The sequence below is a fragment of the Haliotis rubra genome, unplaced genomic scaffold, assembly GCF_003918875.1.
Source record: "Haliotis rubra isolate DU_JTF1 unplaced genomic scaffold, ASM391887v1 Scf277, whole genome shotgun sequence".
NCBI classification, from domain to species: domain Eukaryota; kingdom Metazoa; phylum Mollusca; class Gastropoda; order Lepetellida; family Haliotidae; genus Haliotis; species Haliotis rubra.
This window is the reverse complement of record NW_025766858.1, coordinates 568,728-596,551: the sequence shown is the minus strand read 5'-3', so window position 1 is coordinate 596,551 and position 27,824 is coordinate 568,728. Positions and strand designations below refer to the sequence as shown.

The 27,824-nt window shown below is 43.2% G+C and overlaps 1 long non-coding RNA gene across 1 annotated transcript; it reads left to right on the top strand.

Moving 5' to 3' along the window:
• The first annotated feature begins 4,064 nt into the window (after nt 1–4,064).
• Nucleotides 4,065–19,652, top strand: LOC124280978. Its single transcript, XR_006899808.1, has 2 exons — nt 4,065–4,451; nt 19,513–19,652. It is a non-coding gene; the product is annotated as an uncharacterized LOC124280978 (long non-coding RNA).
• Nucleotides 19,653–27,824: the final 8,172 nt, after the last annotated feature.

Sequence of the window (27,824 nt, the reverse complement as noted above, 5' to 3'; positions counted from 1 at the left end):
TTAGACCGTATTCGGTTGAAAATTCAGACAAAATATCTAATTGCTTTTGTAACTCTCGCTCAAGATTCGAAAACAAAACCATATCGTCAGCAAACAACAACAAATACATTCGTCACCACTCGCCCCTTCCGTAAACTCCAGATGCGCTATTCGGCTTGTCCGGAATAACACGAGTGGGTCACGAATGCAACAAATAAAGTTTGACGATGTCAGAGAATAGTATACCGTAACATTAAGAATGTTCAGTTTTTAAAGCAAACTGGTTTATATATAAAGAGAACATAAATGGACTCATAACGCAACCCTGTTTAGTCCAACGGGACAATACAACAACTCAGAATACACTCTGTTGCTTCTGACGCAAGCAGGGGCGGTGGTGTAGCCTAGTGGTTAAAGCGTTGGCTCGTCACGCCGAAGACCCGGGTTCGATTCCCCACATGGGTACAATGTGTGAAGCCCATTTCTGGTGTCCCTGCCATGATATTGCTGGAATATTGCTAAAAGCGGCGTTAAACCATACTCACTCACTCAGACGCAATATATTCATTACTCTGACGCAAGCAACTAAAGGGCATTTTTAATAACTGAACGTTTCAGAAGTTTATAACTTTGCGTTTTGTAATGATTGTTTATTGTTCCGTTTATTGTAAAGTTCATTCCATTTATCGTGTCTTAGAATCTTTTTCTTCAGTTACAAGCATTTCACGAATTTAAGCCCCGGGGACGATAGAATATATATTCATTATAATTTGTAACACCTTGCCTCTCACCCCAATTCTTTTCAATACTTCCCATAATTTTTGGACGTTTCACCGTATCAAACGCCTTTAAAGTCAATAAATGCTGCATACATTCTACCCTCTTTCTTTCCTATGCATGTTTTGACAACAGCGTATAAAATACATTCATTATCTATTGTGGAAATCCCTCCCTAAAGCCAGCTTCTGATTCAACTACTTTATCATATACACTAACCCAAAGGGTAAGTCTTTCACACATAACTGAAGTGAAAAATTTCCCAAAATTATATACTCATAAGGGATATCCCCGATAGTTATTAGGGTCATTTCTATTTCTAATACCGCTTCTTATCTCATGTTCTGTTATAGATCCATTTGAAATAGCACCAGAGATATCTTCAATTCGGAGTTAAAAAACGACGCTATCTACGACGTGTGTACTGTCTAACTCATTGAAACATTTTTCAAAATTGAAGTTTCCAGTTTCCGAGCCATATTAGGCTAACTGTTGACTTCCTGGAATATAAAATGGATTTAACGGTTTTCCAAAATTCTGTGCTATGGGAGAGAGTATCAATTAGTCTGTATAGATTTTCTTGTTCCTTCATTTGCTTCTTGTCCTTGCAAAGCCTCTTGAACATGTTTGTACTTTGGATATAATTAGCAAGACCTTCCTCATTGCTGCTATTACGAAATGTATGCAGACAAGAATTCTTAAATTTCTTAGCCACTCTGCAATCATTAACAAACCACTTTGGTTGGGAATGCGTCATAATCTGTGTTTTCTTTTTCATACAATCAGACTGTAGAAAAATGTCATTCATAAAATGTACTGCTTGTGCTATTTCACCTTGTACGATAAACGTTGTAAATGGTTTAGACTATGACAATGAATTGACTCCTTCCAGGTACTTAAAACCCGGCAACTGTAAATCAGTAATGGAAGTGTACCTGTGCATCTCTAGACACCTCCAAAAGCAATGGGAAATAATCTGATTCATTACGGTTTTCAACCGAAAAGTTTGAAATTAGTTCAAATAAAGACGATTAGTGCCGGGGCTTATGTAACAAATATGCATTCCGTGGAAAGTGCGTGTTAATTTTTTGAGCCACTGATAATTGTAATCAGTTTTGCATATGGATTCACAAAAAAACATGGTTCCATTTTTTTCTGATGATTTATAAGTGTCATTCTGGGGTAACTGAACATCGGTACCCATAATCGAGCTGCAACACCAATGTGAGAAAAACATACTTTTATAAACTATCACAACATAGGCCATTCGCGACCCACTCGTGTTATTCCGGGACAAGAGGTTACGGAAAGGGGCGAGTGGTGACGAATGACCATAGGCATGTAGTAGATGACAAAATGAAATAATCAATGCTACTGCACGCGTTGCGTGAAGCGTACGTAAAATCTTCCCTAGTTCTGTCATTATCTCATCTTCCGTTCACAATATGCATGTTATTGCCCTAGACTAACAACTAGTCTCTGAAATGAACATATTTTACTGAAAAAAGTTCATAGTAAAAAAAATATATATATAATGAAAAGGAGCCCTGAGACTTTCTTCATTTTCCTAAAGCTGAGGAGATCTAGACTTGCCACATTTTCTAGACTTGTGTGGGCTTTCCTTCAGGGTCTGTACGAGAGACTGCCCATACAAAGGTTTATCAACTTTCTACCAAATGCATTTGCAACAAAACCTTTTGACACGAGTAAAGAATCAAAAACATTTTTCAAAAGATCTGGTACAGACCTATCATTCATATCATAAACAATAACAACCTTCCTCCTCTCCTGTATTTGCATCAAAGGCTCCACAAATAATAATCAATATCCTGTTATTTCATGTTTGATTGACAGTACTATGTCCAAATCAAATATGTTATCGCATTGATAATCAAACTCGTACGGAACTTTGAGGAGGAATATATGCACCGCCTAATATTATATAACATGAGACCAAACAAGCTACCGTGCATAATTAAAAAAGCAAAATTAGAATGCTCACAATATGCCTCCCATATATCTCCCATAATAAGCAATCCGTACTCCATATACAACCATGCACCAAAAAGACTCACTTAGAACTGTATTCGTGACCAACTCCGTCTAATTCCGGGACAAGCGCTTCTTGGAGGTTACGGAAAGGGGCGAATGGTGACGAATGTGAGAACTGCAGGGCGTTGGCAAGCCGTTTTTACAGTATACTGATACTTTAAATTGTTTTAATGATATCTTGAATGAAAATAGTGACATCTTGAATTGAATTGAATAAATATCGATTAAAGATAATCATAGATACCTGCTATAAAATTCATGATATCGTCAAATGAATTTAGGATATGATGAAGCATATTATTGACATCTTGGAAAGAATTGCTGATATCTTGAACTGAATAAAATATATCTTGAAATGAATTAAAGATATCTCAAATAAAGATAATGTGTTGAAAAATTACTGTTATCTTAAATTGTTTTAAAAATATATTGAATTAAATTGAATATATCTTGAACTGAATTGGCGATATCTGAATTTCTTAATAAAAGTGGAAACGTCTTGCCACAAGAGCGAGTGCGGAATAGCATTATGTCGGAAGCGCACGTAAAATCGGAAAATCACAGAGCCTCAGACAGGCGATGCCCAAAAGTGCATACATTGTATTTATATGGACCGATAGATAAGTATCTGCACATGATTTCTGTTTAATGTATATAACCATAACTGGGTCTACCTGAAGAGGGCCTCATTACCATGCCATTATCAACAAATAAACTAACATCATATATATGAAGGGCGTGGGGTAGCCTTGTGGTTAAAGTGATCGCTCGTCATGCCGAAGACCCGAGTTCGATTCCCCACATGGGTACGATGTGTGAAGCCCATTTCTGGTGTCTCCCGCCGTGATATTGCTGGAATATTGTTAAAAGCGGCGTAAAACAATACTCACTCATACCTATGACAAAACCTGTCCGGATCATACTGAGCCATCAGATTACCGTCCTACACCAGTAAACAGCTGCAGCTGTAAACACACAACAAACGCTTAATTTGGTACTTGGACACCAATAACCTCCCTATCAACATCAAATGTGGTTAAAGCAAATCCAGAAGTAGGCTACCATTGACATGGTATTTTAAAAGATATGCATCAATTTGGATTAAGAGGCAGATTACCTCATTTTTTAATCACCAGACAATTTCAAGACCGAGTGGAATCAACCGTGTCTGATTATTTCAATCAAGATTAGTCATAATTTCAGCCTCGTTTCGGTTTCGATAAATAGACAAAAAAGAGTGCACTTGCGGAAAAGAATTCAGCAGTCAGCAGTCACTGTATTTGAGTCGATTCATTAATTTAAACCCTGTATATCAAATTCAGCCTTTATTGGGTAAATACTCTTACTGCAAAAAAAAAAGTACATCAGATTAGGTTTGGAAGACATCCTGAAAACACATGTGTAATGTATTTACGTAATCAATTTAGTCAGCTTCAACAAGCAACAAAGACGCTATGTAAGGTGTCATGGTCATACAAAACACGTGGAAGTCGTGAAGAGTGGCGGAATGCGAAAAGTTTGATTTGCACGTGCTTTTCCTAAAGGCGAACACGTGGTTTGATCAGTCATGGAGCGGCAATGGAAGAAAAGACATGGTCGGGGACATTATTTCACACAGGTGAATAGTTTGGACGGGGATTAAGGTATGTTGCATAAATATTTATATATAGAGGCAAGAAAATAAACAACATTGTTTCAATGGAGTATGAATTTAATCATTTAATTACAACATTATTGTGTATGACTCACGTACAACACATAGTAATTGAACAACACGGTGATATGATACTCGTTGTGTTTAGGCATTCAAAAATATCCTTTTACAGTTGAGTTAGTCACATTGCACATGCCATAAATTATGAGCGGTCCCTTATCAATCTCACTATAATATTGTTTTTATTTGGAAATCAGATATTTAAACGCATCATGTTGTATATTTTTCTTTGTACGTTCCATGATAGTCGAGATGGAATAGAATGCCTAAATAGTTTTAATAAGATGAAACAATATTACTTGCATCTTATCCATGTTGATTGCTGGTCCCAATATATTAAAATATCCTTTCGGCTGATAGCCAATAACATCAAAGATGCAAAGGTCATCAGCGTAGGGTTGAAGTATACTAAGCAGCAAAAGAAACGTTTGATTACAGTGCCTATCTAATTTTGAATTCGTACTGACGTTTTTTTGCTACTGAGTATATTTCCATTTTTGACCAACAAAATTGTTCTGAGATCCACTTCCGGACAAAAAAACAATGAGAATAACATGGGGATTCAAAAGAAAGTTTTCTTGACTTAATGTGCGGAAATATCTCGTTATATTTGTATTTGATATCTTAATAATGTTTCCAGTCGTCATTAATCTTCTGCCTTTATTTGACAGCGTTTGTCAAACCAGTTTGGTAAAAATCGCTCTCAAATTATTATAATTACACAAGTATTTTTCCGGTAGAATCGAATTAATCTCTCTCCAAAGCGAACATCTGGTCACGTGATGCAAATCAAGAGCAGATAGGTACGTTTTCGGTAGAATGCAATGTTCCTACCTCTCCCCAACATCCTGTCACGTGATGCAAATCAAGGGCAGATAAGTACGTTTCCGGTACAATCTAATTAATAGATATTTCTCCAATGCGAACATCCGGTCATGTGATGCGAATCAAAGGTAGATAAGTGTTTCTGGTGGAATGCAATATCCCTACCTGTCCCCAACATCCACTAACATGATGCAAATCAAGGGCATGAACATATAAGTACGTGTGTGGTAGAATGTAATGTTAAAACCTTTCTCCTTCCCAAACAGACACATCCTGTCACGTGATGCAAATCAAGGGCAGATAAGTACGTTTCCGGTAAAATCCACTTTCCCTTCCTCTCCCCGTCCCAAACGGAAACATCCTGTCACGTGACGCAAATCAAGGTCAGATAAGTACGTTTCCGGTACAATCGAATTAATAAATATCTCTCCAATGCGAACATCCGGTCATGTGATGCAAATCACAGGCAGATAAGTGTTTCTGGCCTAAAATGCAATGTCCTGACCTCTCCCCGACTCCAAAGCGCAACATCCTGTCACGTGATGCTAATAAAGGGGAATATAAGTATGTTTCAGGTAGAATGCAATGTCCCTACCTCTCCCCAATCCCAAACGGAAAAATCCTGTCACGTGAGGCAAATCAAGGGCAGATAACTACGTTTCCGGTAGAATGTAACGTCCCTACCTCTCCCCAATCCCAAACGGAAACATCCTGTCACGTGAGGCAAATCAAGGGCAGATAACTACGTTTCCGGTAGAATGTAATGTCCCTACCTCTCCCCAATCCCAAACGGAAACATCCTGTCACGTGAGGCAAATCAAGGGCAGATAACTAGGTTTCCGGTAGAATGCAATGTCCCTACCTCTCCCATCCCAAACGGAAACATCCTGTCACGTGAGGCAAATCAAGGGCAGATAACTAGGTTTCCGGTAGAATGCAATGTCCCTACCTCTCCCCAATCCCAAACGGAAACATCCTGTCACGTGAGGCAAATCAAGGGCAGATAACTAGGTTTCCGGTAGAATGCAATGTCCCTACCTCTCCCCAATCCCAAACGGAAACATCCTGTCACGTGAGGCAAATCAAGGGCAGATAACTAGGTTTCCGGTAGAATGCAATGTCTCTACCTCTCCCCCATCCCAAACGGAAACATCCTGTCACGTGAGGCAAATCAAGGGCAGATAACTAGGTTTCCGGTAGAATGCAATGTCCCTACCTCTCCCCAATCCCAAACGGAAACATCCTGTCGCGTGAGGCAAATCAAGGGCAGATAACTACGCTTCTGGTAGAATGCAATGTCTCTACCTCTCCCCAATCCCAAACGGAAACATCCTGTCACGTGAGGCAAATCAAGGGCAGATAACTACGTTTCCGGCAGAATGTAACGTCCCTACCTCTCCCCAATCCCTAACGGAAACATCCTGTCACGTGAGGCAAATCAAGGGCAGATAACTAGGTTTCCGGTAGAATGCAATGTCCCTACCTCTCCCCAATCCCAAACGGAAACATCCTGTCACGTGAGGCAAATCAAGGGCAGATAACTACGCTTCCGGTAGAATGCAATGTCTCTACCTCTCCCCAATCCCAAACGGAAACATCCTGTCACGTGATGCAAAATCAAGGGCAGATAAGTATGTTTTACTGTAGAATGCAATGTCCCTACCTCTCCCCAATCCCAAACGGAAACATCCTGTCACGTGAGGCAAATGAAGGGCAGATAACTACGTTTCCGGTAGAATGCAATGTCCCAACCTCTCCCGCAACCCAAACGGAAACGTCCTGTCACGTGATGCAAAACCAAGGACAGATAAGTATGTTTCCGGTAGAATGCAATGTCCCTACCTCTCCCCAACATACTGTCACGTGATGCAAATGAAGGGCAGATAAGTGTGTTTCCGGTGAAATCCGCTTTCCCTACCTCTCCCCATCCCAAACGGAAACATCCTGTCACGTGACGCAAATCAAGGTCAGAAAAGTACGTTTCCGGTACAATCGAATTAATAAATATCTCTCCAATGCGAACATCCGGTCATGTGATGCAAATCACAGGCAGGTAAGTGTTTCTGGCCTAAAATGCAATGTCCCTACCTCTCCCCGACTCCAAAGGGCAACATCCTGTCACGTGATGCTAATAAAGGGGACATCAGTATGTTTCCGGTAGAATGCAATGTCCCTACCTCTCTCAATCCCAAACGGAAACATCCTGTCACGTGAGGCAGATCAAGGGCAGATAACTACGTTTCCGGCAGAATGTAACGTCCCTACCTCTCCCCAATCCCTAACGCAAACATCCTGTCACGTGAGGCAAATCAAGGGCAGATAACTAGGTTTCCGGTAGAATGCAATGCCCCTACCTCTCCCCAATCCCAAACGGAAACATCCTGTCACGTCAGGCAAATCAAGGGCAGATAACTAGGTTTCCGGTAGAATGCAATGTCCCTACCTCTCCCCAATCCCAAACGGAAACATCCTGTCACGTGAGGCAAATCAAGGGCACATAAGTACGTTTCCGGTAGAATGCAATGTCCCAACCTCTCCCGCAACCCAAACGGAAACGTCCTGTCACGTGATGGAAAACCAAGGACAGATAAGTATGTTTCCGGTAGAATGCAATGCCCCTACCTCTCCCCAATCCCAAACGGAAACATCCTGTCACGTGAGGCAAATCAAGGGCAGATAACTACGTTTCCGGTAGAATGCAATGTCCCTACCTCTCCCCAATCCCAAACGGAAACATCCTGTCACGTGAGGCAAATCAAGGGCACATAAGTACGTTTCCGGTAGAATGCAATGTCCCAACCTCTCCCGCAACCCAAACGGAAACGTCCTGTCACGTGATGGAAAACCAAGGACAGATAAGTATGTTTCCGGTAGAATGCAATGTCCCTACCTCTCCCCAACATCCTGTCACGTGATGCAAATCAAGGGCAGTTAAGTGTGTTTCCGGTGAAATCCGCTTTCCCTACCTCTCCCCATCCTAAACGGAAACATCTTGTAACGTGATGCAAATCAAGGGCAGATAAGTATGTTTCCGGTACAATCTAATTAATAAATATCTCTCCAATGCAAACATCCGGTCATGTGAGGGAAATCCAGGGCAGATAAGTACGTTTCCGGTAAAATCCACTTTCCCTACCTCTCCCCATCCCAAACGGAAACATCCTGTCACGTGAGGCAAATCAAGGGCAGATAACTAGGTTTCCGGTAGAATGCAATGTCCCTACCTCTCCCCAATCCCAAACGAAAACATCCTGTCACGTGAGGCAAATCAAGGGCAGATAACTACGCATCCGGTAGAATGCAATGTCCCTACCTCTCCCCAAAATATTGTCACGTAATGCAACTCAAGGGCAGATAAGTGTTTCCGGTACAATCTAATTAATAAATATCTCTCCAATGCGAACATCCGGTCAGGTGAGGCAAATCAATGGCAGATAACTACGTTTCCGGTAGAATGCAATGTCCCTACCTCTCCCCAACATACTGTCACGTGATGCAAATCAAGGGCAGATAAGTGTTTCCGGTAAAATCCGCTTTCCCTACCTCTCCCCATCCCAAACGGAAACATCCTGTCACGTGATGTAAAATCAAGGGCAGATAAGTATGTTTTACTGTAGAATGCAATGTCCCTACCTCTCCCCAATCCCAAACGGAAACATCCTGTGGCGTGAGGCAAATCAAGGGCAGATAACTACGCTTCTGGTAGAATGCAATGTCCCTACCTCTCCCCAATCCCAAACGGAAACATCCTGTCACGTGATGCAAAATCAAGGGCAGATAAGTATGTTTTACTGTAGAATGCAATGTCCCTACCTCTCCCCAATCCAAAACGGAAACATCCTGTCACGTGAGGCAAATGAAGGGCAGATAACTAGGTTTCCTGTAGAATGCAATGTCCCAACCTCTCCCGCAACCCAAACGGAAACGTCCTGTCACGTGATGCAAAACCAAGGACAGATAAGTACGTTTCCGGTAGAATGCAATGTCCCTACCTCTCCCCAACATACTGTCACGTGATGCAAATGAAGGGCAGATAAGTGTGTTTCCGGTGAAATCCGCTTTCCCTACCTCTCCCCATCCCAAACGGAAACATCCTGTCACGTGACGCAAATCAAGGTCAGAAAAGTACGTTTCCGGTACAATCGAATTAATAAATATCTCTCCAATGCGAACATCCGGTCATGTGATGCAAATCACAGGCAGATAAGTGTTTCTGGCCTAAAATGCAATGTCCCTACCTCTCCCCGACTCCAAAGGGCAACATCCTGTCACGTGATGCTAATAAAGGGGACATCAGTATGTTTCCGGTAGAATGCAATGTCCCTACCTCTCCCCAATCCCAAACGGAAACATCCTGTCACGTGAGGCAAATCAAGGGCAGATAACTAGGTTTCCGGTAGAATGCAATGTCCCTACCTCTCCCCAATCCCAAACGGAAACATCCTGTCACGTGAGGCAAATCAAGGGCAGATAACTAGGTTTCCGGTAGAATGCAATGTCCCTACCTCTCCCCAATCCCAAACGGAAACATCCTGTCACGTGAGGCAAATCAAGGGCAGATAACTAGGTTTCCGGTAGAATGCAATGTCCCTACCTCTCCCCAATCCCAAACGGAAACATCCTGTCACGTGAGGCAAATCAAGGGCAGATAAGAAGTACGTTTCCGGTAGAATGCAATGTCCCAACCTCTCCCCTAAGCCCAACCCAAACGGAAACGTCCTGTCACGTGATGGAAAACCAAGGACAGATAAGTATGTTTCCGGTAGAATGCAATGCCCCTACCTCTCCCCAATCCCAAACGGAAACATCCTGTCACGTGAGGCAAATCAAGGGCAGATAACTACGTTTCCGGTAGAATGCAATGTCCCTACCTCTCCCCAATCCCAAACGGAAACATCCTGTCACGTGAGGCAAATCAAGGGCAGATAAGTACGTTTCCGGTAGAATGCAATGTCCCAACCTCTCCCGCAACCCAAACGGAAACGTCCTGTCACGTGATGGAAAACCAAGGACAGATAAGTATGTTTCCGGTAGAATGCAATGTCCCTACCTCTCCCAACATCCTGTCACGTGATGCAAATCAAGGGCAGATAAGTGTGTTTCGGTGAAATCCGCTTTCCCTACCTCTCCCCATCCTAAACGGAAACATCTTGTAACGTGATGCAAATCAAGGGCAGATAAGTATGTTTCCGGTACAATCTAATTAATAAATATCTCTCCAATGCAAACATCCGGTCATGTGAGGCAAATCCAGGGCAGATAAGTACGTTTCCGGTAAAATCCACTTTCCCTACCTCTCCCATCCCAAACGGAAACATCCTGTCACGTGAGGCAAATCAAGGGCAGATAACTACGTTTCCGGTAGAATGCAATGTCCCTACCTCTCCTCAATCCCAAACGGAAACATCCTGTCACGTGAGGCAAATCAAGGGCAGATAACTACGCATCCGGTAGAATGCAATGTCCCTACCTCTCCCCAAAATATTGTCACGTAATGCAACTCAAGGGCAGATAAGTGTTTCCGGTACAATCTAATTAATAAATATCTCTCCAATGCGAACATCCGGTCAGGTGAGGCAAATCAATGGCAGATAACTACGTTTCCGGTAGAATGCAATGTCCCTACCTCTCCCCAACATACTGTCACGTGATGCAAATCAAGGGCAGATAAGTGTTTCCGGTAAAATCCGCTTTCCCTACCCCTCCCCATCCCAAACGGAAACATCCTGTCACGTGATGTAAAATCAAGGGCAGATAAGTATGTTTTACTGTAGAGTGCAATGTCCCTACCTCTCCCCAATCCCAAACGGAAACATCCTGTGGCGTGAGGCAAATCAAGGGCAGATAACTACGCTTCTGGTAGAATGCAATGTCCCTACCTCTCCCCAATCCCAAACGGAAACATCCTGTCACGTGATGCAAAATCAAGGGCAGATAAGTATGTTTTACTGTAGAATGCAATGTCCCTACCTCTCCCCAATCCAAAACGGAAACATCCTGTCACGTGAGGCAAATGAAGGGCAGATAACTACGTTTCCGGTAGAATGCATTGTCCCAACCTCTCCCACAACCCAAACGGAAACGTCCTGTCACGTGATGCAAAACCAAGGACAGATAAGTACGTTTCCGGTAGAATGCAATGTCCCTACCTCTCCCCAACATACTGTCACGTGATGCAAATGAAGGGCAGATAAGTGTGTTTCCGGTGAAATCCGCTTTCCCTACCTCTCCCCATCCCAAACGGAAACATCCTGTCACGTGACGCAAATCAAGGTCAGAAAAGTACGTTTCCGGTACAATCGAATTAATAAATATCTCTCCAATGCGAACATCCGGTCATGTGATGCAAATCACAGGCAGAAAAGTGTTTCTGGCCTAAAATGCAATGTCCCTACCTCTCCCCGACTCCAAAGGGCAACATCCTGTCACGTGATGCTAATAAAGGGGACATCAGTATGTTTCCGGTAGAATGCAATGTCCCTACCTCTCCCCAATCCCAAACGGAAACATCCTGTCACGTGAGGCAGATCAAGGGCAGATAACTACGTTTCCGGCAGAATGTAACGTCCCTACCTCTCCCCAATCCCTAACGGAAACATCCTGTCACGTGAGGCAAATCAAGGGCAGATAACTAGGTTTCCGGTAGAATGCAATGTCTCTACCTCTCCCCAATCCCAAACGGAAACATCCTGTCACGTGAGGCAAATCAAGGGCAGATAACTAGGTTTCCGGTAGAATGCAATGCCCCTACCTCTCCCCAATCCCAAACGGAAACATCCTGTCACGTGATGGAAAACCAAGGACAGATAAGTATGTTTCCGGTAGAATGCAATGCCCCTACCTCTCCCCAATCCCAAACGGAAACATCCTGTCACGTGAGGCAAATCAAGGGCAGATAACTACGCTTCCGGTAGAATGCAATGTCCCTACCTCTCCCCAATCCCAAACGGAAACATCCTGTCACGTGAGGCAAATCAAGGGCACATAAGTACGTTTCCGGTAGAATGCAATGTCCCAACCTCTCCCGCAACCCAAACGGAAACGTCCTGTCACGTGATGGAAAACCAAGGACAGATAAGTATGTTTCCGGTAGAATGCAATGTCCCTACCTCTCCCCAACATCCTGTCACGTGATGCAAATCAAGGGCAGATAAGTGTGTTTCCGGTGAAATCCGCTTTCCCTACCTCTCCCCATCCTAAACGGAAACATCTTGTAACGTGATGCAAATCAAGGGCAGATAAGTATGTTTCCGGTACAATCTAATTAATAAATATCTCTCCAATGCAAACATCCGGTCATGTGAGGGAAATCCAGGGCAGATAAGTACGTTTCCGGTAAAATCCACTTTCCCTACCTCTCCCCATCCCAAACGGAAACATCCTGTCACGTGAGGCAAATCAAGGGCAGATAACTAGGTTTCCGGTAGAATGCAATGTCCCTACCTCTCCCCAATCCCAAACGGAAACATCCTGTCACGTGAGGCAAATCAAGGGCAGATAACTACGCATCCGGTAGAATGCAATGTCCCTACCTCTCCCCAAAATATTGTCACGTGATGCAAATCAAGGGCAGATAAGTGTTTCCGGTAAAATCCGCTCTCCCTACCTCTCCCCATCCCAAACGGAAACATCCTGTCACGTGAGGCAAATCAAGGGGAGATAACTAGGTTTCCGGTAGAATATAACGTTCCCTACCTCCCCAATCCCAAACGGAAACATCCTGTCGCGTGAGGCAAATCAAGGGCAGATAACTACGCTTCTGGTAGAATGCAATGTCCCTACCTCTCCCCAATCCCAAACGGAAACATCCTGTCACGTGATGCAAAATCAAGGGCAGATAAGTATGTTTTACTGTAGAATGCAATGTCCCTACCTCTCCCGCAACCCAAACGGAAACATCCTGTCACGTGAGGCAAATGAAGGGCAGATAACTACGTTTCCGGTAGAATGCAATGTCCCAACCTCTCCCGCAACCCAAACGGAAACGTCCTGTCACGTGATGCAAAACCAAGGACAGATAAGTATGTTTCCGGTAGAATGCAATGTCCCTACCTCTCCGCAACATACTGTCACGTGATGCAAATGAAGGGCAGATAAGTGTGTTTCCGGTGAAATCCGCTTTCCCTACCTCTCCCCATCCCAAACGGAAACATCCTGTCACGTGACGCAAATCAAGGTCAGATAAGTACGTTTCCGGTACAATCGAATTAATAAATATCTCTCCAATGCGAACATCCGGTCATGTGATGCAAATCACAGGCAGATAAGTGTTTCTGGCCTAAAATGCAATGTCCCTACCTCTCCCCGACTCCAAAGGGCAACATCCTGTCACGTGAGGCAAATCAAGGGCAGATAACTAGGTTTCCAGTAGAATGCAATGTCCCTACCTCTCCCCAATCCCAAACGGAAACATCCTGTCACGTGAGGCAAATCAAGGGCAGATAACTACGCTTCCGGTAGAATGCAATGTCCCTACCTCTCCCCAATCCCAAACGGAAACATCCTGTCACGTGAGGCAAATCAAGGGCACATAAGTACGTTTCCGGTAGAATGCAATGTCCCAACCTCTCCCGCAACCCAAACGGAAACGTCCTGTCACGTGATGGAAAACCAAGGACAGATAAGTATGTTTCCGGTAGAATGCAATGTCCCTACCTCTCCCCAACATCCTGTCACGTGATGCAAATCAAGGGCAGATAAGTGTGTTTCCGGTGAAATCCGCTTTCCCTACCTCTCCCCATCCTAAACGGAAACATCTTGTAACGTGATGCAAATCAAGGGCAGATAAGTACGTTTCCGGTACAATCTAATTAATAAATATCTCTCCAATGCAAACATCCGGTCATGTGAGGGAAATCCAGGGCAGATAAGTACGTTTCCGGTAAAATCCACTTTCCCTACCTCTCCCCATCCCAAACGGAAACATCCTGTCACGTGAGGCAAATCAAGGGCAGATAACTAGGTTTCCGGTAGAATGCAATGTCCCTACCTCTCCCCAATCCCAAACGGAAACATCCTGTCACGTGAGGCAAATCAAGGGCAGATAACTACGCATCCGGTAGAATGCAATGTCCCTACCTCTCCCCAATCCCAAACGGAAACATCCTGTCACGTGAGGCAAAATCAAGGACAGAGTAGTATGTTTCGGGTAGAATGCAATGTCCCTACCTCTCCCCAAAATATTGTCACGTAATGCAACTCAAGGGCAGATAAGTGTTTCCGGTACAATCTAATTAATAAATATCTCTCCAATGCGAACATCCTGTCACGTGAGGCAAATCAAGGGCAGATAACTAGGTTTCCGGTAGAATGCAATGTCCCTACCTCTCCCCAATCCCAAACGGAAACATCCTGTCACGTGAGGCAAATCAAGGGAAGATAACTAGGTTTCCGGTAGAATGCAATGTCTCTACCTCTCCCCCATCCCAAACGGAAACATTCTGTCACGTGAGGCAAATCAAGGGCAGATAACTAGGTTTCCGGTAGAATGCAATGTCCCTACCTCTCCCCAATCCCAAACGGAAACATCCTGTCGCGTGAGGCAAATCAAGGGCAGATAACTACGCTTCTGGTAGAATGCAATGTCCCTACCTCTCCCCAATCCCAAACGGAAACATCCTGTCACGTGATGCAAAATCAAGGACAGAGTAGTATGTTTCGGGTAGAATGCAATGTCTCTACCTCTCCCCAAAATATTGTCACGTAATGCAACTCAAGGGCAGATAAGTGTTTCCGGTACAATCTAATTAATAAATATCTCTCCAATGCGAACATCCGGTCAGGTGAGGCAAATCAATGGCAGATAACTACGTTTCCGGTAGAATGCAATGTCCCTACCTCTCCCCAACATACTGTCACGTGATGCAAATCTAGGGCAGATAAGTGTTTCCGGTAAAATCCGCTTTCCCTACCTCTCCCCATCCCAAACGGAAACATCCTGTCACGTGAGGCAAATCAAGGGGAGATAACTAGGTTTCCGGTAGAATATAACGTTCCCTACCTCACCAATCCCAAACGGAAACATCCTGTCACGTGAGGCAATTCAAGGGCCGATAACTACATTTCCGGTAGAATGCAATGTCCCTACCTCTCCCCAATCCCAAACGGAAACATCCTGTCACGTGATGCAAAATCAAGGGCAGATAAGTATGTTTTATTGTAGAATGCAATGTCCCTACCTCTCCCCAATCCCAAACGGAAACATCCTGTCACGTGAGGCAAATCAAGGGCAGATAACTAGGTTTCCTGTAGAATGCAATGTCCCAACCTCTCCCGCAACCCAAACGGAAACGTCCTGTAACGTAGTGCAATACCAAGGACAGATAAGTATGTTTCCGGTAGAATGCAATGTCCCTACCTCTCCCCAACATACTGTCACGTGATGCAAATGAAGGGCAGATAAGTGTGTTTCCGGTGAAATCAGCTTTCCCTACCTCTCCCCATCCCAAACGGAAACATCCTGTCACGTGACGCAAATCAAGGGCAGATAAGTACGTTTCCGGTACAATCTAATTGATAAATATCTCTCCAATGCGAACATCCGGTCATGTGATGCAAATCACAGGCAGATAAGTGTTTCTGGCCTAAAATGCAATGTCCCTACCTCTCCCCGACTCCAAAGGGCAACATCCTGTCACGTGATGCTAATAAAGGGTACATCAGTATGTTTCCGGTAGAATGCAATGTCCCTACCTCTCCCCAATCCCTAACGGAAACATCCTGTCACGTGAGGCAGATCAAGGGCAGATAACTACGTTTCCGGCAGAATGTAATGTCCCTTCCTCTCCCCAATCCCTAACGGAAACATCCTGTCACGTGAGGCAAATCAAGGGCAGATAACTACGTTTCCGGTAAAATCCACTTTCCCTACCTCTCCCCATCCCAAACGGAAACATCCTGTCACGTGAGGCAAATCAAGGGCAGATAACTAGGTTTCCGGTAGAATGCAATGTCCCTACCTCTCCCCAATCCCAAACGGAAACATCCTGTCACGTGAGGCAAATCAAGGGCAGATAAGTGTGTTTCCGGTGAAATCCGCTTTCCCTACCTCTCCCCATCCTAAACGGAAACATCTTGTAACGTGATGCAAATCAAGGGCAGATAAGTACGTTTCCGGTACAATCTAATTAATAAATATCTCTCCAATGCAAACATCCGGTCATGTGAGGGAAATCCAGGGCAGATAAGTACGTTTCCGGTAAAATCCACTTTCCCTACCTCTCCCCATCCCAAACGGAAACATCCTGTCACGTGAGGCAAATCAAGGGCAGATAACTAGGTTTCCGGTAGAATGCAATGTCCCTACCTCTCCCGCAACCCAAACGGAAACATCCTGTCACGTGAGGCAAATCAAGGGCAGATAACTACGCATCCGGTAGAATGCAATGTCCCTACCTCTCCCCAATCCCAAACGGAAACATCCTGTCACGTGAGGCAAAATCAAGGACAGAGTAGTATGTTTCGGGTAGAATGCAATGTCCCTACGTCTCCCCAAAATATTGTCACGTGATGCAACTCAAGGGCAGATAAGTGTTTCCGGTACAATCTAATTAATAAATATCTCTCCAATGCGAACATCCGGTCAGGTGAGGCAAATCAATGGCAGATAATTACGTTTCCGGTAGAATGCAATGTCCCTACCTCTCCCCAACATACTGTCACGTGATGCAAATCAAGGGCAGAAAAGTGTTTCCGGTAAAATCCGCTTTCCCTACCTCTCCCCATCCCAATCGGAAACATCCTGTCACGTGGGGCAAATCAAGGGCAGATAACTACATTTCCGGTAGAATGCAATGTCCCTACCTCTCCCCAACATACTGTCACGTGATGCAAATCAAGGGTAGAAAAGTGTTTCCGGTATATTCCGCTTTCCCTACCTCTCCCCAATCCCAAACGGAAACATCCTGTCACGTGAGGCAAATCAATGGCAGATACGTATGTTTCCGGTAGAATGCAATGTCCCTACCTCTCCCCAACATACTGTCACGTGATGCAAATCAAGGGTAGAAAAGTGTTTCCGGTATATTCCGCTTTCCCTACCTCTCCCCAATCCCAAACGGAAACATCCTGTCACGTGAGGCAAATCAAGGGCAGATACGTATGTTTCCGGTAGAATGCAATGTCCCTACCTCTCCCCAACATACTGTCACGTGATGCAAATCAAGGGTAGAAAAGTGTTTCCGGTATATTCCGCTTTCCCTACCTCTCCCCAATCCCAAACGGAAACATCCTGTCACGTGAGGCAAATCAAGGGCGATAACTAGGTTTCCGGTAGAATGCAATGTCCCTACCTCTCCCCAATCCCAAACGGAAAAATCCTGTAATGTGAGGCAAATCAAGGGCAGATAACTAGGTTTACGGTAGAATGCAATGCCCCTACCTCTCCCCAATCCCAAACGGAAACATCCTGTCACGTGAGGCAAATCAAGGGCAGATAACTAGGTTTCCGGTAGAATGCAATGTCCCTACCTCTCCCCAATCCAAAACGGAAACATCCTGTCACGTGAGGGAAATCAAGGGCCGATAACTACGCTTCCGGTAGAATGCAATGTCCCTACCTCTCCCCAATCCCAAACGGAAACATCCTGTCACGTGAGGCAAATCAAGGGCAGATAAGTACGCTTCCGGTAGAATGCAATGTCCCAACCTCTCCCGCAACCCAAACGGAAACGTCCTGTCACGTGATGCAAATCAAGGGCAGATAAGTGTGTTTACGGTGAAATCCGCTTTCCCTACCTCTCCCCAATCCCAAACGGAAACATCCTGTCACGTGAGGGAAATCAAGGGCAGATAACTACGCTTCCGGTAGAATGCAATGTCCCTACCTCTCCCCATCCTAAACGGAAACATCCTGTGACGTGACGCAAATCAAGGTTAGATAAGTGGGTTTCCGGTACAATCTAATTAATAAATATCTCTCCAATGCGAACATCCGGTCATGTGATGGAAATCAAGGGCAGATAAGTGTTTCCGGTAAAATCCGCTTTCCCTACCTCTCCCCAATCCCAAACGGAAACATCCTGTCACGTGAGGGAAATCAAGGGCAGATAACTACGCTTCCGGTAGAATGCAATGTCCCTACCTCTCCCCATCCTAAACGGAAACATCCTGTGACGTGACGCAAATCAAGGTTAGATAAGTGGGTTTCCGGTACAATCTAATTAATAAATATCTCTCCAATGCGAACATCCTGTCAGGTGAGGCAAATCAAGGGCAGATAACTAGGTTTCCGATAGAATGCAATGTCCCTTCCTCTCCCCAACATACTGTCACGTGATGCAAATCAAGGGCAGATAAGTACGTTTCCGGTAGAATCTAATTAATAAATATCTCTCCAATGCGAACATCCGGTCAGGTGAGGCAAATCAAGGGCAGATAACTAGGTTTCCGATAGAATGCAATGTCCCTTCCTCTCCCCAACATACTGTCACGTGATGCAAATCAAGGGCAGATAAGTACGTTTCCGGTAGAATCTAATTAATAAATATCTCTCCAATGCGAACATCCTGTCACGTGAGGCAAATCAAGGGCAGATAACTAGGTTTCCCGTAGAATGCAATGTCCCTATCTGCCCCCAATATCCTGTCACGTGATGCAAATCAAGGGCAGATAAGTACGTTTCCAAGCCAAGCCAACAACGAAATACCGACACATGCATCGCGGTGGTTGTTAGGAGATAAAAAAACCAGTATATTGTCGAGGCATTTTCTATTTCAGAACACGAGACAAAGTAACTTAGCATCGACACTCAATTTGGTCACATATAAAAATATAATATTCAAGTCTATACTTCATATACATTTTCTTTACTTCAACTGTCAATGTTTAGGAAAGTTTGAGCAGTTCGGACACGTGGTCTGTGTAGGTGATGTCCCCGATGAACAAGTCTTCTTTTTTCTTTGTATTTGTTTTTATTTCCCTTCAGATGTTTACATATATTATTGTTACACATTCTGTAAGTCTACAGAAATAATGTGTGGAAAGAGGACCAAAGTATATCCTTCTAGCCATTTAGCCAACTCTTTCCACCTTGTAACAGGGGTGTCGTGCCGGGCTAAAGATCACACTTACAATACTTGTAGAGTAAAACGATGGTCCTGTAAACATTAAAATGCCCCAAACGCCGTAAGAAACATAACCGCTGCTACCCCCTTTGTCTGTTTCAGATATTGAGCCTTTGTGCGACATGATGACGTTATGCAGGGAGGAGCGCTTGAGAGACAGCAACCATGAAAGAGGTCGAATGGTGTCGAAGAAAAAATGTCCAGCAATGTCAACTTGCGATAATAAATGTTTAGTCTCTCAACTTGTCTTTTTATGTTGATAATATGCATTCCGGACATAAACAGAAATATCAGAAGCAACACACTCCAAATATCGCACATCAGCCGAGAGACAATTTACACCTGAAATGAAGGAATTCTGACACCACGGAAGGGGGAAGAGAAGACGGGGAACATCCAAAACAAGTCTTACTAAACGAAATAGTTCAGTCGGGTCAGTTATCTGTACTTTATTTGGAATTCTGTAGTAGCAGCAGTTTGTGGAGTGAGTTTAGTTTTAGGCCGCATACAGATGAAACATTTCTTGTAAATCCAATATCCCCTACCTTTTTTAATGGTGCAGGACAATCAAGAACCAGTTTAAATTAAATTTAAAGATGATTCGAGTATAAAATGTACTGCTCATGAGGACCGATCAACCAAGTCAGCATGGACACAACGCAGAGTCTATATAATAATCTGGCTTGACACTTTCAAATTTTTACCGAAACCACCATTTACAATATAGTAGATAATGAATGACTGAGTTTGGTTTTACGCCGCTTTTAGCAATATTCCAGCAACATCACGGCAGAGGGCACCAGAAATGTATCATGTTATGCGACGGCGAGACCATTGAGATAGAAACAAAACAAACGCTGCGAAAAAGTTTATAAACCTGATACGAACCAAAAATATGAACTAAAGCACTGTCGGAAATAGAAAAAACTGCTTTCAGGCTGTCGAAATAACCTAACTGGTCGGTCAGTAGGATGCGTAATAGGATATCTAGAAAAGCATGTTTTCTCGTAAAATCGGGCAAAACGAATAGCTACTGAAAACAATAGATGGCAATTAGGTCGCTCGGCTAGGTATGACGACGGACCGTCGACTCACCTGGCATGACATGCACGTGCTGCCCAGAGGCACAAGGGGTAATCTCAAAAATATTTTATGCTTTTTCATGTGTGTTGAATATATTGATCAGCATCTTACGTGTCTTTCTTTATGTTGAAATACGTAAAAGAGCATGATACCCATAGAAAAGCTTACATCAGCCATCGTATTAAATGTCTCATGACCACCCGCAGACCGACAGAACTGGATATTATTTGTAATTTGTTATGACATGCCGTTTATTTAGCCAGTTTGTTTCCCCTAAAGGATTTTTATCTTAGCTGATAACTTTATCCCCCAGCCCGACCCCAACCACCGTCTGCGACACCCCTCCTACCTGTTTGTGTTGATAGTGATGGTAGCTACATCCGTAATCATTTCAGTATTAAAGTCATCATTTTCTATGTCTGCTTTAAAAAGTGCCCTTTGTAATACAATATCATCGCACACTAATTTCCATAAAGCCATGGTCTGTTCCAAATGTGGCTTTGCCCTTGGAAAACCCCCGCATTGCTCATTTCTGCACTGATCTCTCCTCAGTAAAGTCGTTTTCTATCTCCCTACCATTGAGACTAGTTAGGCCGAACTTATAAATGTGAAAAAAACCCAACACTTTTAAAAAAAATGTTAAACAGAATATTCGTATTTTAAAAATAACGTTAATACATGTACAATCTATTCCTCCAGACATGGGCTTCAATCATTGTACCCATGTGGGGAATCGAACCCGGGGGTCTTCGGCGTGACGAGCGAACGCTTTAACAACGAGGCTACCCCACCGCCCTCTTATGTCAGACAATCCCAAACACCCGATGGAATACATAAAATTCTACATAGCATTTTTGTATCTGGTTTTGATTTCAATATTGTGTACTGCATTCCCATATAGAAACATGCAACAATTTATATACTCTTCACAAACAGTAGTGGAACCTGAACTTTCAATCTGGATAAGATTTATAAGCGTTACACTTTTCAAAGACATCTTATGAACGCACCACCATTTCTCTTTATCACCACCTCAAAACAACGCATTGGATGCACGTGCACAACGCAGTCGCCCCTACACGTGCATGGGATGTCCTTGATTTTGGCGGTTTCCAAGAAGGTTGATAAATCACTGTAGACCATTAATTTGGACAATCATCTTGCATCACACAGTTGTTAGTGTTTGTTTCTTGACGGTTTTTTGTTTCAAAATGAAAATCGTACACATGCAAATTTCACATCATACACCAAGCATCTTTCAAGAGCTATTACTGTACAAACAACTATGGTCATAAGGAAGTGCAAGTGGTGATGCACTCTCAAAACATTCATTAATATTATATGAACATCGATATACATGTATCTTCCTATTTTTCAAACGTAAATTAAAAATGAAGTTCCCTACTTTTTAAAGAGTATAATTTGACCATTATGATGACGCCATTCACAATTATACAGACACTATCACCAAAACATTCATGTCTAATCTGAATTCTTTCCGATATATTTCCCATGGTTTAACTATTGCAGAATCAGGTGGCCCTTGAGTTGAGGGAGACTGGTAGCTGCGCCTTTGCAAACAGTAATTATCCTTTGCTTGGGGTGTGATGATTTAAGTGTGTGTGTGTGTGTGTGGAGAGGAGAAGGAGGACGAGAGTTTTGACCCAATCCACTTTGTTCTGGGGGAGGTCGGTGGGTCATCAATTTTATTTATTATTATAAAATAATTGTTTTATTTATTTAAATTTATTATTATTATTTATTTATTTATTTGGGGGGCGCATTGGTTTTGAACATGACATGCAGGGGGTGTCACTTTGTACAGATTTTTTGGGGAATGGGGGAGTTTCTAAAAAAAACCTCCAGTCGTGAATTAGAAACGGTCCCTAATGAAAAACACCATGCTATTCCATGATTACACTAAGCGGAACATACCATGGCAGAAAGACTGACACGGGTACAGTGACACAACTACAGACATAAAACATACATTATACAAATTGTCAAATATACATTACACAAATTGTACATATGAATTCTTGGTGATTTACGCCACAGTCAGCAATATTCCTGCAATTTTGTCTGCTGTAAAGTGCAGTTCAGTGACTGGGTGGAAAGACTTCCGCCCATGGAGCGTGTTTGGTTTTACGCCGCTTTTATCAATATTCCAGCAATATTACGGCGGGGGGACACCAGAATTAGGCTTCATACAATATCCCCATGTTTGGAATCGAGTCCAGGTCCTCTGCGTGACGAGCGAACGCTTTAACCACTGGGAAACTAGCAGCCGAGTCTCAGGGCCTGATCTTCCGATCAATTGTTGCTGCCTTGTACGGCTGGCAATGGAGTGTCGAGGGCATTCTACCCGAGTCCAAACAATCATTCTAAAATTTCAAAGAATATGTCGTTCTATACTACGCATCAAAAGTTTACACTCACTAATGTAATTGTAGGCACTTCCTTGAGTCAACTGTTCAAAACTAGATTTTGCAAAATATTCCATACATATGAACATGATATGTATTGTAAAGCAAATTCGTAACATTGAAAAGATCACTCAATCAATAAATGATTCTAAATAAACTTTACACCAAAACGCAGCTGTTCACATGCACGACATGCATGCTTTTCAGCAATTTGATGCATGATCCTCGTGCAATTCATCTGCAGTTGGTTCCCCAAATTAGTGGAGAAATTCATACATACATATAGTCAATGCTTTAAGTGAGTCTAAACTTTGATGGATAGTATATAATCCAAATCACAAAGTTTACATGGGCAAATAACAGGGAAATATACATAAACGTTACGTTGTTTGACAATTCTTTTCGTAATTCATTAATTAATGGTGTCGATATTCTCACCCAAGACGTATATAACTTAAGCATACAACAAACTACCAACATCGTCCAAATTAATTTTGCTGTGAAACGCTGTGCTGTGTTAAAGATGTCTTCTACTAAACAATGTCTGTCACCTTCTTTGTTCCTCTTCGACTGATCACTAAACCACATGTGCTTCCTTCAGGGGAGGTGCGCATGTGCAGATCAAGCTTATCGCATTCAGCCACTCATCACGATTTGCACGCGTTTCGTATGACATGTTACATAACACCATTTGTTACTCGCCGACCTTGACTGAATTGACAGCAAACATATATTTAAATATGTTTTTTCTCCCAAGATATTGTTGTTTTTTTCCGTAATGATGAATCGACTTGGAATGAACAGAATGAAATACTTTAATGTAATGTAAAATCAAGTGATTCAACTTTGACCACCCATTCTAAATGGGGGCGAGGGCACTTCATGATCAGCCAATCAGATGTCAGCTTCCTAAAACTATTCGACTTCATTCCTCACTCTCCTACCCAGAGTTCCATGCGCCAAGCCAGTTATGTTAGTCATCGCTGTGCCGGGGTCTGTTCATTCCTCTATCCCTGGCACCCAATGAAATCAATTTCAACTGCTAACTGATACCGAATATACTGATATCATATACTGAACCGCAAAAGAAACGCAAGTCAAAATCCAGATTTAGAAAAACTTTACTTTTGACAGATAATGCATGAAAACAGGTACATAATAACAATCAACACTTATTGCATGATGATCGGGACATGTCAGTCAATGCATGGAAACATTGTTGGTTTACTTTGCTTGAAGACAAAATCGAAGTTGATCCAACAAGTCAGTAGCGTATGTCCACCTCGTGCATTCACTACAGCTGTGCACCGCCTGAACATGGAGTGAATCAGATGGTTGACAAAGGCCCTAGGGATTGCCGCAAATGTCCGGATGATGGCTGCTGGAGTTCTGCTGCAGTTGTCGGACGTGGTCGGACTTCATTCAGTCGTCTCTGCAGCTCGTCCCAAAAATGTTCGATCGGGTTTAAATCGGGACTGACAGCAGGCCATGGCAGTAGTCGGATGTTATGCTGCTGGAAAAATGCCTGACTGACTCTAGCAGTGTGGGGCCTGGCATAATCTTGCTGGAAAATGTGTTGCTTGTGTCGGACGCAAAATGGCACAACCTGGGGTCGGAGGATCTGGTCGATATTACGTTGGACAGTGACTCCATTTCCCCGATCTGGCTCAATATTCTGGAAGAATACTGGCCCTAATCTCTGATTCAGGCCAATCACTGCCCATACCATAACGCTCGGACCTCCCCATGCATCATCTTCCATTACACATTCGACAGCAAAGCGTTCAAGTCGTCTTCGCCATATTTGAACTCGACCGTCAGCAGGATAAATGCAAAACCGACTTTCATCAGAGAACAATACCAATCTCCACTGTTGTTGACGCCAGTTTCGATGCAACGTAGCCCACTGCAGACGATTCTGACGATGTCTCGGTGTGAGGATAGCACGTCGAGCTGGACGACGACAACGGAGGTGGACTGCTCTGAGTCTGCGCCGAACTGTGTCTCCGCTTATTGCTCCGTTGTGACATCCAATAGTCTGTCGGGCAGTCTCGTTGGCAGATAAGAATCGATCCCCGATGTGCGAACGTTGAATGTGTCGATCTTGCCGTGGTGTTGTGATTCTCGGACGTCCAGGACGTTGGCGGTCAGCCGTGGTCTGTGTAGCTGCAAACGTTCCTGAAGACGTTATGTGCACATGGAATGCATTGGCAACATCTGCAACACTCTGTCCAGCTTCAAGACGGCCGATGGCTTGTTCCCTCTGTTGCCTCGTTTACCTTGGCATTCTTTGTGGGCGTTTGTCGGGAGAGATTTCAAACTGATTTGAGGGCATTTTTATACCCCTTTGTGTCCCTGACATAATGCGCATCATGATTTTCATGAAAAACTTCTGCAACCACATCCTACGGCCAATTCAATTGCTGCGTTTTGGCGATGTGCAATATCCAAGAGAAATCACAAACAGAACCTGACCACTAACAAACTGTTTTTTCACAACAAAGGTAACCAATGTGTAGTAACACTATAACATTTAACAATGTTCTGTCGAATATTTATTCATTTTGAAAAACTTGCGTTTTTTATGCGGTTCAGTATATATTTACACCTCAGTTTGGACATTTTGATCTGATCAAAGTAAAAGTACCATATATAGAAAATCTCACCCGAGTTTCTTTTCATATCAAATATATCACCACGAGTTGATAAATTCGGCAAGCCTCGGAGTTTCTCACTTTTATTGATTCAACGAGTGGTGATATATTTGATATCAAAAGATTCTATTATCATCCAATATCATACTTAATTTATCGTTCAAGAGAAATTAAAAACGAAACGCCACATGTTCATTTGAAGACTTGCGTATGAATACATCCAAGCGACCACGAGTGATGGAAGAGGGAACGACATCATCACGTCAAAAAAAAAAGCACGTAAAAAAGAATTGCTAAAATGTATTACTTTAAATTCTGCTATACATGCGTTTCACCTTTTCTTGGTGGCATTTGAAGTAAACTTTTATGTCGCTAGAACAGATCATGAACACAAATAACTCAACTGCGGTGGCTATCTTTGTTTATGAAAGTAGTCCGAAAATATTGACCAGTCGGCTCAAAACTTACCGAAACGATATCTCCTTGGATATCTCCTTGGAGATATCGCATGATCTTCTACAAGTCATATATCCTCTGGAAACCAGTATTGGATGATAAACACACATACACCTGCAATGGACCGCCCTGAGAGTTGTTACCATGACACCAGAAACGACAGGATGTACAAAATATCAACAAGAAATGACATGTCCATACTTTTTCGCATTAGGAAATTACATGATTATGCTATAAGGCCAGGCAATGTGTTTTGCATCTCCAGACTCGCCAAGCGAAAAAGGGCGAAAGAAAGTAGAAATATGCTGTTTTCCATAACGTATTTTAAAACATTCCCAGTTTTGATCAATTTCAATGAATTTATATTGTGCATCGCGTCGCTTTGCATCGGAAACAATTTGTTATTAACGTATATAAAGAAGTGTCAAGCTGACTTGGTTTTGTAAAAAGTGAGTGAGTTTAGTTTTACGCTGCTTTTAGCAATATACCAGCAATGTCACGGCGGGGGACAGCAGAAATGGGCTTCACACATTGTATCCATGTGGGAAATCGAATCCGGGTCTTCGGCCTGACAAGCGAACGCTTTAACCACTAGGCTACCCCACCGCCCTGGTTTTGCATGGGTGAGAATAAATTTTTACGGCGAGGAAGCAGAGGTAAGAAAACTTTGTATTCTACGCCGGAATCAAAACTTAGCGCGGGTAGGAGATTGGAAACGCGGAAAAATCCAAGACAGACTTGGATGAAAAAATCGGAAATTCTTGTTTGAATGTTACATTCACTGACTTTTTGTGTGTGGAAAGTTCACCCCAGTATGTCCTCAATATTTGTGCCAAGATCAAATAAACCGACACTCGACAAAATAACAAAACAACTCGACAAAACAACTGGATTGATCCGGGATCCTGCGCATTTGCAAATAGTGAATTTCCTTTGTTTACAGTGCATTAACCTTCACGTAATTCAAGTGTTTTTCCGTTATTCTCGGTGTAATGAAGGATGTTCAAGTTCATGAAACAAACGTACCAGGTTTTATGTCTTTACAAGGGCCGAGTATGAGAAGGAGTGAGTGAGTTTAGTTTTACGTGGCACTCAGCACCAAGACTCCAGCTATATGGCGGCGGCCTGTAAATAATCGAGTCTGGACCAGACAATCTAGTGACAAACAGTGCTAGCATCGAACTGTGCAACTGGGATACGATGTCATGACGAGCCTGACCACCCGATCCAGGTAGTCGCCTCTTACAACAGGCAATGCGATGCTGAAGACCAATTCTAACCCGTATCTTCACTGGTCAGGAAGAAGGAAGAAACTGTTGATACATCAGCATGGAAAAAAAGATACGTGCCATGACATTGTGTGTTCCTTGCATTTGAGTCAACTGTCTGTTGGGGAGATTTAGACAAGCTAATGATGTTCTCTGAGATGGCTCATTTTCGGTCTGACTTGCGTTTAGGAGGCAGAAAGTTTCATCATACTCTATATCTCCAGATTAACCTCAACTAACCCATGGATCGGATCCATTCCCTTGGTTCTCGCGATAGGACCTGTAAGTCTCGCGAGTCACAGGTTCCCGGCTCCCCATGCGCGCGCAAACATGCGATATGCGAGACAGGGCCCAGCTTACTTCCGGTACCAGATATCTGTTGACAAACCTATATTCAAGAACCAGTTCTGGTTCCAAATTGAGCTACCGCCAAATATGACTTTACTGGTGTGGACCAAGTGTACAACCATGCGTGGCTGTCACAGCTGTTGACAGTCGTAAAAGTTGGCTTATTTGGGGATGGTTGG